Below are 15,506 nucleotides of genomic sequence, written 5' to 3'. Positions count from 1 at the left end.
ACCTCTGAAGTAGACATTTGCCACCATGCTGGGAATATTGTGTGCAGTAAACCCTCATATTTTATTTAACTAGGAGCGAGTGAGTCAATAAATAAATTAATTGTTTTTAAATGTTTATTTATTTTGAGAGAGCAAGCACGCGTGAGTGGGGGAGGGGCAGAGAGAGAGGAAGAGAGAGAATCACAAGCAGGCACTGTACTGTCAGTGCCTGATGCAGGGCTTAATCTCACAAACCTTGAGGTCATGACCTGAGCCAAAATTGAGTCAGACATCTAACCCACTGAGCTACCCAGGTACCCTGATAAATAAATTTTAAAATGTGGCTCATATTTACTGTTCATATTTTCTCACTATCTTTCTGATTACAATCTTTTTATAATTTTCCTGTCCCTTCCATGGGCACAAATTTCTCAACAGGTTGAAAATGACTTTTAGACCATCATATTTCTAAATATAACAGTCACTTTTTCATAACTTATCTTACTAATTTTTTCTGGCTTTTCTCCTCACCTTCTCCTTTTGCAATCATTACACCCTTCAGAGGAAAAGGATATTCCTGTTAATTCCTACCGTTTTTTTTGTTATTGTTGGAAATGAAGTGATTTCTAAACTCTTATGATAAATTTTTGTGCTTTAATTTGGTAACTTAACATTATGGTAGCTTGTGGTAATTACATATATAGTCTTATTATCCCTGTCAGATTATAGATTCCTTGTGGTTAATAATAATGACTAATATTTGTAGAACCATGACAGGCTTTATTCTAAGTGCTATATACATAATAACTTAGTCTTCATAACTCTATAAATAAGGTATAATCCTATCATAATTACCGATTTGTGAAGTAGGAAACTGAAGCCAAGAGAGATTTAATAAACCTTCACGGTCATGTAGCTTGTAAATGGTAGAGCCAGGAGTACAACACAGTTTGTCTCAACAGTCTATGTGTTTACCCCTTGCTATACATCTGTCCATCATAGCATAACCTGCATTTTATTTCTCCTTATATTCTCAGCTGCTAGCCCAGTGCAAGAAATATAGTGGGTATGTAATATATTTTGGGGGGATTAGATTGAGTTATTCATGTCAGTCCCTTTATTGAGAATCACATAGACCTATACCTCAGTACTAGAAGATCCCTATATGCCTTCTTCAGAGATCTTTCCACTGCTTGTAGAACATTATAGAAGCACTACTTTTATTTTCAATAACTTTTACTTGATGTGAGCCTACTGACAAATCCTTGATACGTTATAGTTCAACACATGTTTTTACAATTTCAGCTTTAATTTGAATCACACATGTCTCCCAGTTAAATTGGGAATTAAGGCTTGATTTCTGGTAGCCGCGCTGTCACTAATTAGCTGAGTGACCCTGAATAATTCTCTTTACCTGTCTAAATTTAATATGGTAAGCATGCAAATTACACTTAAATGATCTTTATTTCTTCCAGCTGAAATTCTGAGGCTGTGTTTTTTGTTTTGTATCCTTAGCAACCTAATACGGATACTTAATGGAATCATTTATTTAACAAACGTTTATTAAATGCCTGCTATGTACAAGGGATTGTAGATCATCTCCAAAGATGAGAAGACAGAAGAGGAAAATTAACATATCCTTTTGTATTATCAGACTGCATGTTTTTCTCAGAATATCCCTTGATATTCATTTGCAAAAAGTAGAGTCCAATTTGCTTTTATGCAGCCCACTGAGATATCTGTGATTCCAGATTCCTCCTGGGGTTTAGATATTTATGACTTTAATTATTTTTTCAAATAGATTCATCCCTTTGTACAATTCAGCTTGTTTTCCACGGTAAGAATAATTTCAATAAGTGTTCTGTACACATTTGTCTTAATAATATATCCCATTTGATGTCGGCTAGGTAATTGTGTAGCTTTATATTTAAAAAATGAGCTGCAGGTATTGTAGGGAGCAAAGCCCAACAGTAAGGATTGGGCCCAACGGGCATGTCTGCAGAGCTGGGGTCTCTGCAATACAATGAGTTCCAGTGATTGCCATTGCAGTGATGGCCCTGTTTTATCTGTTCTATTTTGTATATGTGGATACTAGATGACTGTTCCAGAGCAACAACTTTATAATTTGCCTGCTCTTGAAATCTTCTGACCTCATTTCCACATGTGGCATTTTTAATTTAGGCATCAATATTACCACTAAATAGTAATATTAACTGATATTTATTGAATATATAACTATATGCCAGATGGTATTCTCAGTACTTTATAAATATTACTTCATTTAATTCTCCTAAATCTGTCAGGTGGATTTTGTTGTCATTCTGATTTTTCTCATGAAGAGTGTTAAGCAGCTTGCCTAAGGTCATATAGCTAGTAGCAAGAAATAGAGCAGGAATGTATATCCCAGTCTGATTAAGTTCAATCTGGTATTAGCCTTTATTCTAACTACCGAGTACCACTTTAACTCTTAATTATATATTATTCCATAACTGTCTCCATATAAATCTCGTTTTCTATCACTGATGAAAGTGGAGCTTCTATTTAAACCAGCTTTGTGGATCTACATTCCACTTATTGTATAAATTATGTATAATTTTATACATGAAATCCAAAATATTTTTAAAGAGGGGTATTAAAATGTATATGTCAAAATCAATGTTATACATTCAAAATTTAAACCTAAGAGTCCAAATACTTATATATGGGAAGTGCTGCCATTTCTTAAAGTGGTTTTGGAAATAATTTTCCTATGGGGACATATTTTATTGGTATTTATTTTCCTCTTTAGGCACAAAAAAGATAAAATGCTTTCATTTATGCACAGATAATTACAGTATTCACATAATCTTTAGAAGTCTTTTTTATTATATTCTTTCCTTTTAAAGGTTCTGTATTTACTGAAATTTATATCAGCCTAAGCACATGGAATCCTTCCAGCTTGCACTTAAACTAATTTTGGGGAGAAAGCAGCATAATTTATACCTTACATTGCACAGTATTTATGAAACTGCATTTATTAAATCTTTGCAGAAAAATTCATTTAGGGCTTGTTGGCATTTTCTTCATGGTTTGGTTTGATAATTCAGCGTCAATTTATGGCAGTCTTCCCTCTTCACATCTCTGGATGTTTGTCCACCGGTAACAAGGAAAATCCTGTAGCTACAACATTTACTGTAGGAATATGATTTCTCAGCCTCCATTCTGTAAAACAAGTTTAGGGGTCTCTTATTTTCTGTTAACATAATATCTACTAAAGTAATTTGTAACTTCTTTTATATCTTCTCTCTGCATTCTGTCAACAAATCTGCAAAACAGAATAGTTTTTCTTCATTACTTAGTTCAGGATGTTTGAAGGGAGACAGAATAGAGCAGTGTGTAGATATGGGGTATGGAGTCAATACCTAGGTTCAAGCCCTACCTCTACTGTTTTCAAACTGTATGACGTTGGGGCATGGGCATGTTCATTAACTTTTGTAGACTTCAGTTTTCTTATCTATAAGATGGGATTAATACAAATAAGAGCTAACATTAATTGAGCACTTTATATATGTAAAGCATTATTTTTAAAAAGCTTTATATTCATTAACACATTCAATTCTGACAGCAACCTTATGTGGAGGTACATTTATCATTTGATTTTATAGCGAAATAAATTAAGGCACAGGAGGGTCAAGCGGCTTGCTCACGTTCTCATGGATTGTTGAAAGGATTAAAAACTCAAGTAACTAACAGCGTACTCAAAGAACAAACACTAAAGAAAGGTATTTTCTTTTTTTGTTTTGTTTTGTTTTGTTTAAAAAATTTTTTTACATTGATTTATTTTTGAGAGACATAGTGAAACAAAGTGAGAGTGGGGGAGGGGCAGAGAGAGAAGGAGACACAGGCTCCAGGCTCTGAGCTGTCAGCACAGAGCCCAATGTGGAGCTCAAACTTGTGAACTGCGAGATCATGACCTGAGACGAAGTCAGACACTAAACTGACTGAGCCACCCAGGCGCCCCAAGAAAGGTATTTTCTTAAACATACAGGAAGAGCTCTTGGTCACATGTTTGTGTACCTTTAACAATAAATAAAAGTATAGACTGTTCTCTGCTATGTAAGTACTTGTTTGTGTTAAAGGTTCTGGAAATTTTGACAGAGTCCAGTCATCTAATTTTATAGATGAAGAAGTAGATACTGCTAGGTTATATGAGTTGGTCAAGATTTCAGAGAAAATGGGTTTGCATTTCAGAACTCAGGTTTTCTGTCTTGACCATGGGCTATTCTCTCTCATAAGCCCAATGTGATAGCTCCTCATATTTCTATCAACTTGTTGGCAATTCATTTTTTAGTTAGAAATATCCAAGGTCAATGAGGTGTGGCTTGTCTGTTTTTTCTACTTCCCAGGAAATAGTGAAGATAAATTACCTTGGTACCAGAATTACAAACTTTTGGCAAGGAAAAGAAAAGTGATTTATATTTGTACTTTGTCCTACATAATCACAATTTATGTTGGTTAAAATAATGTAAAATAGTTCTTTTAGTTGCCTTTCTCTGTGGGGAGAGTACGGAATGTCCCCTTCAATAATCTTGCAAATTATCTACTCAAATAATATACATTAACCTTTTTATTTAGTACTTTCTTTTGCACACTGTGTAAGAGAACTAAATGTGAGATAATGACTCTTAAGTAAAGGGTCAGACAAAGCAGATAACAATCAATGTATCTAGGATGGACAAAGTTTTCTAAAGGGAAGAGAAAAACCTAATGTCAATTTTATTGGTTATGATTTGCTTTATGGTTTTGAAGTAAAAATAACAATTGTACTTCACAATTAAAAACAAGACAAATCAACCCCCCCCCCCAGAAATATAGGGAACATTTTTATGTGTGAAACGTTACTATATGCTCAAGTCCAAAGTTATTACTCAACCTTTAAATATATCAAACTATCCCAGAGAGAGTGAATGTCGTGGTTAATGTGACAACTGGTCTTTATGTGTATGGTGTATACCTAAGAATTCTCCAAGTCCCAAAAGCAGTTGAGTTGCCTGATTTATTTTAACCTTTCACACAAACACAAACTTAAACTGAATAAGGAATTTTTCTTTTTTTAAATGTTTGTTTGTATTTTTTGGTTGAGAGTTATCTTTCTCTTTCCTGTTACTTTCTTTCTCAGTATGCCTGGATGTAGATATTCACAGTCTAAATCAGATTGTCAGAGGCACTATAAGACATAAAGATTCTAAGTGAGATTAATTTGATTGAATTAATTCAATCAAAATTGATCCCTATTCCACTACAACATATGAAAAACAAAGTGCTTGGGCTTTAAAGGTTTTTCTATGACTTTTATCTGATTCTTTCTCCTGGCATTTAACATCTAACAATTTTATCTAATATAAAAACATGTATTTAGGTTTTCTTATATATATTATAATGGAATAGATATTTATCAAATTTGTAGACAGAATGGCATAATCTGGTTAAGTATTTGAGCTTTGGAGCAAGACTAACTAGGTTTGCATACCAGCTTTGTTACTTCCACAAGACTTGGGGCAAATTACTTGTTCTTTCTGTGTCACAGTTCCCTTCCCTGTAAAAGGAGGATCATATATGTATGCTGCATAAAGTTGTGAGGATTAGATGAGTCTGTATGTTTTTTTTTAAAAGTTTATTTGTTCATTTTGGGAGAGAAAGAGCACATGTGTGTGCTCACATGTGAGCAGGGAAGGGAGAGAGAGAGGGAGAAAGAGAATCCCAAGCAGACTCCATGCTGTCAGAGCAGAGCCCAATGCGGGGCTCCATCTCAAAAGTCATGAGATCATGACCTGAGCCAAAATCCAGAGTCAGCCACTTAACCAACTGAGCCACCCAAGTGCCCTGAGTTCACATGTGTTAAGTGCTTAGTGTGGTTCCTGGCATAGAATAAGAGGAGTTTTGTTATGATTATTGCTTTAATTGTAATAAATTACCATTGAAGTTGAAAATGTTTTTTAACCATTTGTATTTCTTCTATGATTTCTTATTCATATCACTAGCCCATTTCTATTATCAAGTTTACTTTTTTGTTTGTCCTACTGATTTTCCAAATGCGTATCATTTACTGACATGCTGCTTTGAATATCGTCAACGTCATCAGTGTTCAAAATAATTAATAAAAAAATATTAACCAAGAACATACAGTGTTTGAGACACTATGTTAGGTGACATGTAGAATAGGAAAATGAGTGACATTGTCCCTTTCCTCTGGGATTTTTAACATAGTAAGGGGAAAAATTAACATCCAAAATAATTCTATGCAGTGTTTCATAATAGAATTTTCCATACCTGTGCTTTTGGTACATTAATAAGGGAGACATTAATTCAAATTGGAATAATTCCAGAAGCTTCTTGGAAGAGGTGGCATTTAATATTCAATTGAATCATGATTAAGATCTTGAGAAGAGGCATAGGTGGATGGATAAGGGCATTCTAGTGGATTAGAATAATGGGAGGAAAAACAGAGTGGGGAAAGAAAAAACTCATTTAAAAAACTTATTTCTAAATCTTGTATCCATATGCGACGCTTGTTTTTATAAAGCAAAATAAACATTATGGTCGCTCCTCCCTTAGAGCTTTGAATCATCAGGGAAAGATAATGACTTGTGCTTAAGTTGACCCAAGACTAAGTCATTAATTCAAACTAGTGGTGTAAATGATCCATTGAATGCTACAATTTACATTAAAAGGCTAAACTAAATTCATCAGTCTGACAAACAACATAATAAAGACAATTTCTTTTTTTCAGTATTGAGTAGAAATGGTGGATTATGCAATTCCAAGGCTTACATATCTAGAGGCATAGTACACAAGATTTTGTTGCAAATTTACTAGGGCAGATTTGAAAGAAACCAGTTAGTGATCCTTGAGTAAGCAGGGTTTTTCAACCTGGCACTGTTGACAGTTGGGTCAGATAAGTATTTGCTGGGAGTGGCTGCCCAGTGCATTCTAGGATGCTTAGCAGCATCCCTAGCCTCTATCTACTATATGGAAGTAGCATCCCTCCCCACCCCAGGGTTATGACAAACAAAAATATCTCTAGACATTGTTAAATGTCTCTTGGGGTACATAATTTGCCTGTGGTTGAGGACCACAGAAACAAAATGTATAATTATTCCTTTATTTCAAATCATTCTACTGTTTACCTTATTCTCAGGGGCTGTATTATACTTTTTATAGTTATAACATCAATGACCTACCATTTATTGAACATAACCATTAAAAGGTTTTTTTAAAATATATATGTGTTCCATATGGAGTATGTTGTGTTAAAGAGAAGACGCAGAATGGTGTCAGACTGAGTTCTCAAACTTGGGCTTGATACCTGCTAATGCAGTTTTTACCTCCCCCAGAAATGTAATCTTAACTGGTCAGTCAGGAATTTTTCAATCAGCTCCAAAGAGTCTGCTACAGGGGCCCTCTCCGTCCCTCCAAGGAAGATGAGGTAACCTGGTTGATGAGACACCTTGCTTTTTCCTCTAAGGGAAAGTCTTGCCTGAAATAATGCTTTTCTTTTGCTAGTAAGTTTCTTCACCCACCCTCTTAACTATAAAAACCTCCCATTTTTGTACACCTCAGAGTGCCCATCTACTTGCTAGATGGAATGCTTCCTGATTCATGAAGAATGTAATAAAGCCAATTAGGTCTTTATAATTTACTCTGTTGAATTTTTGTTATTAGAACAGTTCCAAAAGTAAAAACTCTACAAACCCAGCTGAGCTAATTTTCTGTATTCACCCCCACACCAGCAAATGCCTTCTTTATCTGTAGCAACTTACCATTCCTGCTGTGAAAAATCAAGTTGGTTTCTCTAACTTAAGAAGACCTATGGAATTACATTCTTTGCAAACTTTATATTTTGAAATAATTTCAGAATTAAAGAAAAATTGCAAAAATTATACAAAATATTTCACATACCTTCACCCAGATTTCTCAAATGTTAACATTTCTTTGCTTTGTGTTCTTTCTGTGTGTGCATTTTATTTTATTGTTTATGTGTGTGTTTGTATTTTCTTATTATTATTTTTTAAATGTTTATTTATTTTTGAGAATGAGTGCTAGCGGGAGAGGGGCAAAGAGAGAGAGAGGAGAACAGAGGATCCCAAGGGCCCTGTGATAACAGCAGCAAGCCAGCAAGCCTCATGTGGGGCTTGAACTGACAAACCATGAGATCATGACCTGAGCTGAGCCCAAGTTGGAGGCTCAACAGACTGAACCACCTGGACACCCCGGGTATGTTTGTATTTTAGAACCATTTGTAAATTGTATGCATGATGCCCTTTTACAACTACATACTTCCATATTTATTTCCATACTTCCATATTTATTTATCCTAAAACAGTATATTCTCTTTTATAACCATAGTGCAGTTGTCAAAACCAGGAAATTAACATTGATTCAGTACTAATATTTACTTTTTAGGCTTTATTTGAGTTTTGCCAATTGTTCCAATAATATCCCATCTAGGATGATGTGTTACCTTTAGTTGCCATGTCTCTTAATCTCTTTTAATACAGGATGGTTCTTCTTCTTCTTCTTCTTCTTCTTCTTCTTCTTCTTCTTCTTCTTCTTTTTTCTTTTTTGACTGTTATGGACTGAATGTTTGTGTTCTTCCAAAATTCGTACCTTGAAGCTCTAATCCCCAGTGTGGCTGTATTTGGAGATGGATCCTCTAAGGAAGTAATTAAGGTTGAGTGAAGTCAAAGGGTAGGGCTGTGATCCAGTAGGATTTGTGTTCTTAACAGAAGAGAGACCAGAGAGCTTTCTCTATTTTGTTCTGCATACCTACAGAAGAAAGGCCGTGTGAAGACACAGAGTGGTGGTAGCCATCTGCAAGCCAGGCAGAAAACTCTCACTAGAAACCAGCCCAGCAGACACTTCGATCATGGACTTCTAGCCTCCAGAACTGTAGGAAAATACATTTCTGCTGCTTAAGCCATTCAGTGTATGGTATTTTGTTATGGCAGTCTGAGATGACTAATACAATGACTTTGACATTTTTATTTTTTATTTGTTTATTTATTTATTCATAAAAATGTTTATTTATTTTTGAGAGAGAGAGAGAGAGCAGGGGAAGGGCAGAGAGAGAGGGAGACACAGAATCTGAAGTAGGCTTCTGGCTCTGAGCCAAAGCTGGGCTTAACTGACTGAGCCAGCCAGATGCCCTGATTTTGACATTTTTAAAGAATACAGAGCAGGGGTTCCTGGGTGCTCAGTGAGTTAAGCATTTGACTTCAGCTCATGTCAAAATCTCACAGCTCATGAGTTTGAGTCTCTGGTCTGGCTCTGTGCTGACAGCTCAGAGCCTGGATCCTGCTTTGGATTCTATGTCTCCCTCTCTCTGTGCCTCTCTCCCACTTGTTCTCTCTCTCTCTCTCTCTCTCTCTCTCTCTCTCTCTCTGTCTCTTTTAAAAATAAATTTTAAAAAATTTAAAAAAAGAATACAGACCAGATACAGTGCTTAAATCTTAATTTTAATATCTATCAAATCTATGATCAGCTAAGAGGCTATTGCAGTTGTACAGGCAATATGTGATGGTAGATTGGTCTAAGATGCTGGGAAAGAAATGGCAAGATGATTCATATTCAGGATATATTCAATATTAAAGCTAAGAGGCTTCCTAATGCATTGAGTATGAGACATGAGGGAAAGAGAGGAGGCCCAGGTTCAACAAACATAACAAAAATCTATGACAGTTTACCACAAAGCAATTTCTATTTTGAAGTAATTTTCAGTCCTAGTGGCATAATATTTTTAAAAGATTTTCTATGTAAGTTTATGGAATGAAATATGACTGGTTGGCTGAATGAATAGCTTCATTTATAGCATATTTTTTATTTCAGGGTAAATTTAACTTCAGGAATAATTTAAAAGCCATAAGGTAAATAAGTTAGATGACCACTTTAAGCAATAAAATTTGCAGCCAAAAATATAAGTAATGACTGTGATTTATTTGCATTGTTGTTAAGCTGATTGTTAAAGCAAGTCCAAGGGAGACTTTTCCAAAAAGGTTTTAAGCAATGATATAGCATCATTAGCAAAAGTGGCTATGTCTTAAAGATTATTTTTCTTTGAAGACAACAAAAATCAATACCCATAGATGATATAATAGATATTTATATCTGTAAATATAAATATCTATAAGTTATATTATTTTTAATTATTTAAATGTCCCCTCTCTTCCTGTAGAAGACTAAATTCTTTTTCTTCATTTTTCTGTTTTCTGGACATGGCTATATCTAGGGTACCCTGATGTGGTAATTAGAGAAATATCTATATCTATACCTATCTATATCTGTATACCTTTCTATATATTTGTGTCTCAATCTATCTATATTATATGTATACCTAAATATATATGATTGTTATGAAGAGGTCATTCTCTTTAATCTGATAATTCCTGTTGCATTGTTTCCTAATTTCTTTTAGATTTATGAATCTGGAAAAAACTTAGAAGTCATCTACTTAAACTGTCTGATCTAGTGCTTGAGGAAACTGCAATTTTCTTCCCCAATAGACCTTTACCAAGCATTACATGTAGGATAAGAACCCAGGTTCCCTGTCTTCTGGTGGTTCACTTTCTGGCTTACAGATGACCACCTTTTATTGTGTCCTCACATGGCTGAGAGAGTGATCTTTGGCCTTTCTTTCCCTTCTTATAAGGAGACTAATCCCCTCATGGGGGCCCACCCTCATTACCTTCCATAGGCTCCACCTCCAGTTACCATCATATTGGGGATTAGAGCTTCAACATATGAATTTGGGGGAGGGGTGTGATATAAACATTTAGTCTGTAACACTTATCGATGTGTTTTCTTCTTTGATGGAGCTTACAGTCTAATGGGAAAAAAATAGAAATAAAAATTTCCTGTAACTAGTGTTATAAAGTGGCAGAATAAGGTCTGTAAGACCTTGGATGGAAAGTCAACTTTAGGTACAATTTTTTGGAAAGCCCACACAGTGAGGGAATGTTTGAGATCTGATGGGTCCTGGAGAGCCAGCCTTGGGGAGAGAAGAGATGTTCAGACAAAAGGAGTTTCACTTACTAAGAGTCTGAAGAGAGAGAGAGAGAGAGAGAGAGAGAGAGAGAGAGAGAGAGAGAGAGAGATTGTAGTATGCAAGATGCTGGAGCCAGAGTCCAGACTGTAGATCTCTCAAGCCATGCTAAATGAAAATATATACAACCAATTATCAATTTTCAAACTTCACTCTGCTTGCTTTGATCACTAGAAAATGTAAACAACAACATGATTAAAATGTTGGCTGAGGAAAAGAAAGAAATGCAGTTTGCTAATTTACCTCTTGTTTTATTTATTTATTTATTTATTTATTTATTTATTTTTGAAGAAAGGGCTTTTTCTTGTTTTATTTGACAAACATAGAAAAGGCCTTAATAATAGGCAAATATGTTTGGAATAGGTGTTTGGCAAGAAGCCACTGGAAAGGTCACATTCCTAATTAATGGGGTAGACCATACATGGAGCTTAAGCCCCCAATTCCTAATCTGCTGTCCTCTTTACTACATTGTTATCTTCAGAGTTAAGAGGGATAAACAAACAAAAAACTCCACTGAAACCTGTACTCTTAAAAACATGGATCTTCTGGGCACAGCTTCCTACTCTGTTCCAGACACTGTTGGTGGTGTTCTCTCTGAGCCCCAGCAAGCTACTCCAGACCAGCAGAATGAGGCACTTACTGTCTCACACAGTTAAGCACTGGTTGAAATCCCAGGGAAATGGCAGGCTGGGGCTCTGCTCTCAGGCACCATCTGTTCTTCTGATTTGGGAAATGATTTAAGGGATTTGCAATATTCTATTTCATCATGTGTAAAAAGCCAACTTGACAGTTCTTTTTTAACCCATGACCAATATATTCCTTGAAGACATACAGTTTCAGTTGAAAGGCAAGACAGGGAAACAGCTCAATAAGGTTAATTCTGGAAGAAAAGAAAATCTTACTTCAAAATGAAACTACACTTGCAAAAATGTTGTCATAATTTTCTGTCTCTTCCATTAAATATATTTGCCTAATTGAAGGAAGGGACTTTTTTTTCCTTAAAGTTGAAATATCCATTATATCTAAAGAGAAGGTGTGACTGCTTCAAATGCAATATTCTGTTTGTACATCAAACATAGCTTCTGAAAAGTTAATAAAGGCATGTTTTGGATCCATAAGCAGGATAGATGTATATGCTTTTTACAATGAAAACATTTTGTGAAGAATTATGTCTTCAGTCTGCCCTACTGTAAATTGGAGTATGGGGAATTTACAATGAATTTGAAAAATGCAGGTCTGCTTTATTTTACCTTTTCCCTAACTTATGTGGGAAATTGAGGCAATATAAAAGAAGTATACTTACATCTAAAAATAGCTGCATCTCAATTGAATTGGTATAATTTGAGATTTATCCAATGAATATGGGCAGAACAAATAGATGTTTTTGATAGGAGGAGTTAAAGTATTGGTTGGAGCCCTTGCTGCTTAGGTCTTTTGGTACAGCCACTGTATTGTAGGTGGGAAGAAAAGGTTTGACTTTTTTATCTCTTCCGTGGCAGGGTTGGGAAGTGGAGTAGAATAAAAGAATGAATGTGATTTAAGATGTTTAAAGGGATTGACTCCAATAAGTTGATTCTTAATTTTTAATCACTTTCTTCTTTCTACAAAATGGAAAAATAATTTGCATGTTAGTGCACATCATATTCCCTTTTTTTTATTTTTTAAGATTTATTTATTTTTGAGAGAGAGAGTGCAAGTGGGGGAAGGGCAGAGAGAGAGAGAGAGAGAGAGAGAGAGAGAGACAGAATCCGAAGCAGAGTCCAGCCTCCGAGCTGTTAGCACAGAGCCCAATGAGGGGCTTGAACTCACAAACTGTGAGACCATGACCCAAGCTGAAGTCAGACGCTTAACCGACTGAGCCACCCAGGCACCCCAGTGCACATCATATTCCTTAAACTTGAAGTTCTTTAAACCAACAACGCACAGAGAGAGATGTTGTTTATTTATTCTAAGGACCTAGAAATGAGACAGCTTAATGATGGTGTTTAAACAATCACCAGCTAGTCAGTTTTAAATATGCTTCCTTCCACAGTGTTCTTTATTCTGTAAATTAAATGGTAAACATACTCAGTTTACCCATATTTATTAAGTAACCACCGTGTGCCACACATGGTGCTCAATACTACTTATATATGAAATGACTATGATGTAACACTCAATGGAGTTTTTAGTCTCATTTGGAATAAAAATACTGAAAATTTCAGGTAAGTAATTATCCCATATTTTTAAAATCTCCATTTTTTATCTTAATGAATTTTCCTGCTGTATGCTATACATCTTTATCCCTTTCTTTTACAGCCCTATTGAAGAATAATTGAAATATAATAAACTATAAAGTTTACAAATATGTTAAGTTTCAAAATGTGTATATACTGTGACACCATCACACAGTCAAGATAATGAACATAGTCTCTATCCCCCAAAGTCTTCTCTTTTATCATCCCTCTTCTTATTTATTTCCAGCCCGCTCCCCAGCCCCAGGCACCTACTGATAGTTCTCTCACTGTGTTCTAGTTTATACTTCCAAGAACTTTATACAATTCTAGTATGCATTCTTTCTTGTATGGTTTCTTTCATTCAATGTAATTATTTTGAGACTTATCTATTTTATCACATGTATTAATAGTTCATTTGGTTTCATTGCTGTGTAGTATTGCAGTGTGTGGATTGCAGTTTGTTCATCCATTCATCTGTGGATGGCCATTTTTGTTGCTTCCAGCTTTTGATCATGATTATGAACAAAGTGTTCATGTGCACAATTCTTTGTGTGGATATATGACCTCATTTTCTTGGGTTAATAAGGAATGGCTGGTTCATATGATAGGTTTGGATACGCATTTTTAAGAAATTGTCAAACTTGCCTCACCCAGTATTGTCTACTCTGTGCCTTTCCCCTTTGCCCATGTTCATCATTCCATGTGCCACCAGCGTGTTGGAGAAATTGCTCTACAAAGTTGCTACATCAATCTGGCTTCCTAGGGGACGCAAGGCCCTGGACATCATGGGGAATGAGATGTTGGGCCTGATGTGCATGCAGGAGATGTACTCAGTCTTCAAACCACTGAAGGGTGCCCGCATCACTGCCTGCTTACACATGACCATGGAGATAGTGGTCCTCATTGAGACCCTTGTAGCTCTAGGTGCTGAGGTGCAGTCGTTTAGCTGCAACATCTTCTCTACCCAGTTACCATGCAGTGACTGCTGTTCTAAGGCTGGCATCCCAGTGTACACCAGGAAGTGTGACACAGACGAGGAGTACCTCTGGTGCATTGAGCAGATGCTATACGTCAAGGATGTACTTTCTCTCAACATGATTCTGGATGACAGAAGTGACCTCACCAACCTTATTCACATCCACAGCTCCTGTCAGGCATCCAAGGCATTTCTGAAGAGACCACAAGGGGGTCCATAATCAATGCAAGATGACAGCCAATGGGATCTGGAAGGTGCCTGCAATCAATGTCAATGACTCTGTCACCAAGAACAAATTTGACAACCTATATGGCTGCCAGGAGTCTCTCATAACAGCTTCAAGCAGGCTATAGACATCATGACTGCAGGCAAGGTGGCAGTGGTAGTTGGCTATGGCGATGTGGGCAAAGGCTGTGCCCAGGCCATGAGATATTTCTGGGCCTGTGTCATCATCATGGAGATTGATCCATTAATGCACTTCAGGCTGCCATGGAGAGTTTTGAGGTGACCGCTATGGATGAGGCCTGTCAGGAGGGAAACATTTGTCATCACCAAGGGATGTATTGACATTATCCTCAGCTGACACTTTGACCAGATGAAAGATGATTCCATCATGCCTGACATTAGACACTTTGATGTAGAGATTGACGTCAGGTGGCTGAATGAAAACACTGTGGAGAAAGCGAACATCAAACCCCAAGTGGACCGCTACTGGCTGAACAATGGGCTCTGTATCAGCCTGTTGGCCAAGGGCCAGCTGGTCAACCTGTGCTGTGCAATGGGCCACCCCAGTTTTGTGATGAGCAACTCATTCACTAACCAGGTATTGGTGCAGATACAGCTGTGGCCCCACCCAGACAAGTACTCTGTCAAGGTCCACTTCCTGCCCAAGAAGCTACATGAAGCAATGGCTGAAGCCCAGTGGGTAAGCTGAATAGGAAGCTGACCAAACTGAGTGAGAAGCAGGTCCAGTACCTGGCCATGTCCTATTAGGGCCCCTCTAAGCCTGATCATTACTGCCACTGAAAACCAGGCCTGTTGTTTGTGTTTTAGCTGCTGGCCTTGCTAAGGTCCCACCTCTCTTCTCCAAGAGCAAATGGCACCGACTTTGAGGCAGGTTTGCTAATGTCCCCTGTTGTCCCCCCTACCCCACTCCCAGGCTAGTCACTCAGTCTTTAGCCTCTGCTGCATCCCTCATACTGTTCCATGTGTAGCAGGAGGAATTGAGAAGCCACTCCTCAAGCCCTGGTCATGGTAT

General features: G+C 36.7%; 1 pseudogene; it reads left to right on the top strand.

Annotated features, from left to right (window-relative positions):
- The first annotated feature begins 14,042 nt into the window (after positions 1-14,042).
- On the top strand, positions 14,043-15,274 carry LOC109275557 (adenosylhomocysteinase-like; annotated as a pseudogene).
- Positions 15,275-15,506: the final 232 nt, after the last annotated feature.

This window comes from Panthera pardus, unplaced genomic scaffold (genome assembly GCF_024362965.1).
Source record: "Panthera pardus isolate Hobbes unplaced genomic scaffold, ASM2436296v1 HiC_scaffold_13, whole genome shotgun sequence".
Lineage (NCBI taxonomy): Eukaryota > Metazoa > Chordata > Mammalia > Carnivora > Felidae > Panthera > Panthera pardus.
Note: the sequence above shows the minus strand (reverse complement) of the source record. Positions and strands in the feature narration are given on the sequence as shown.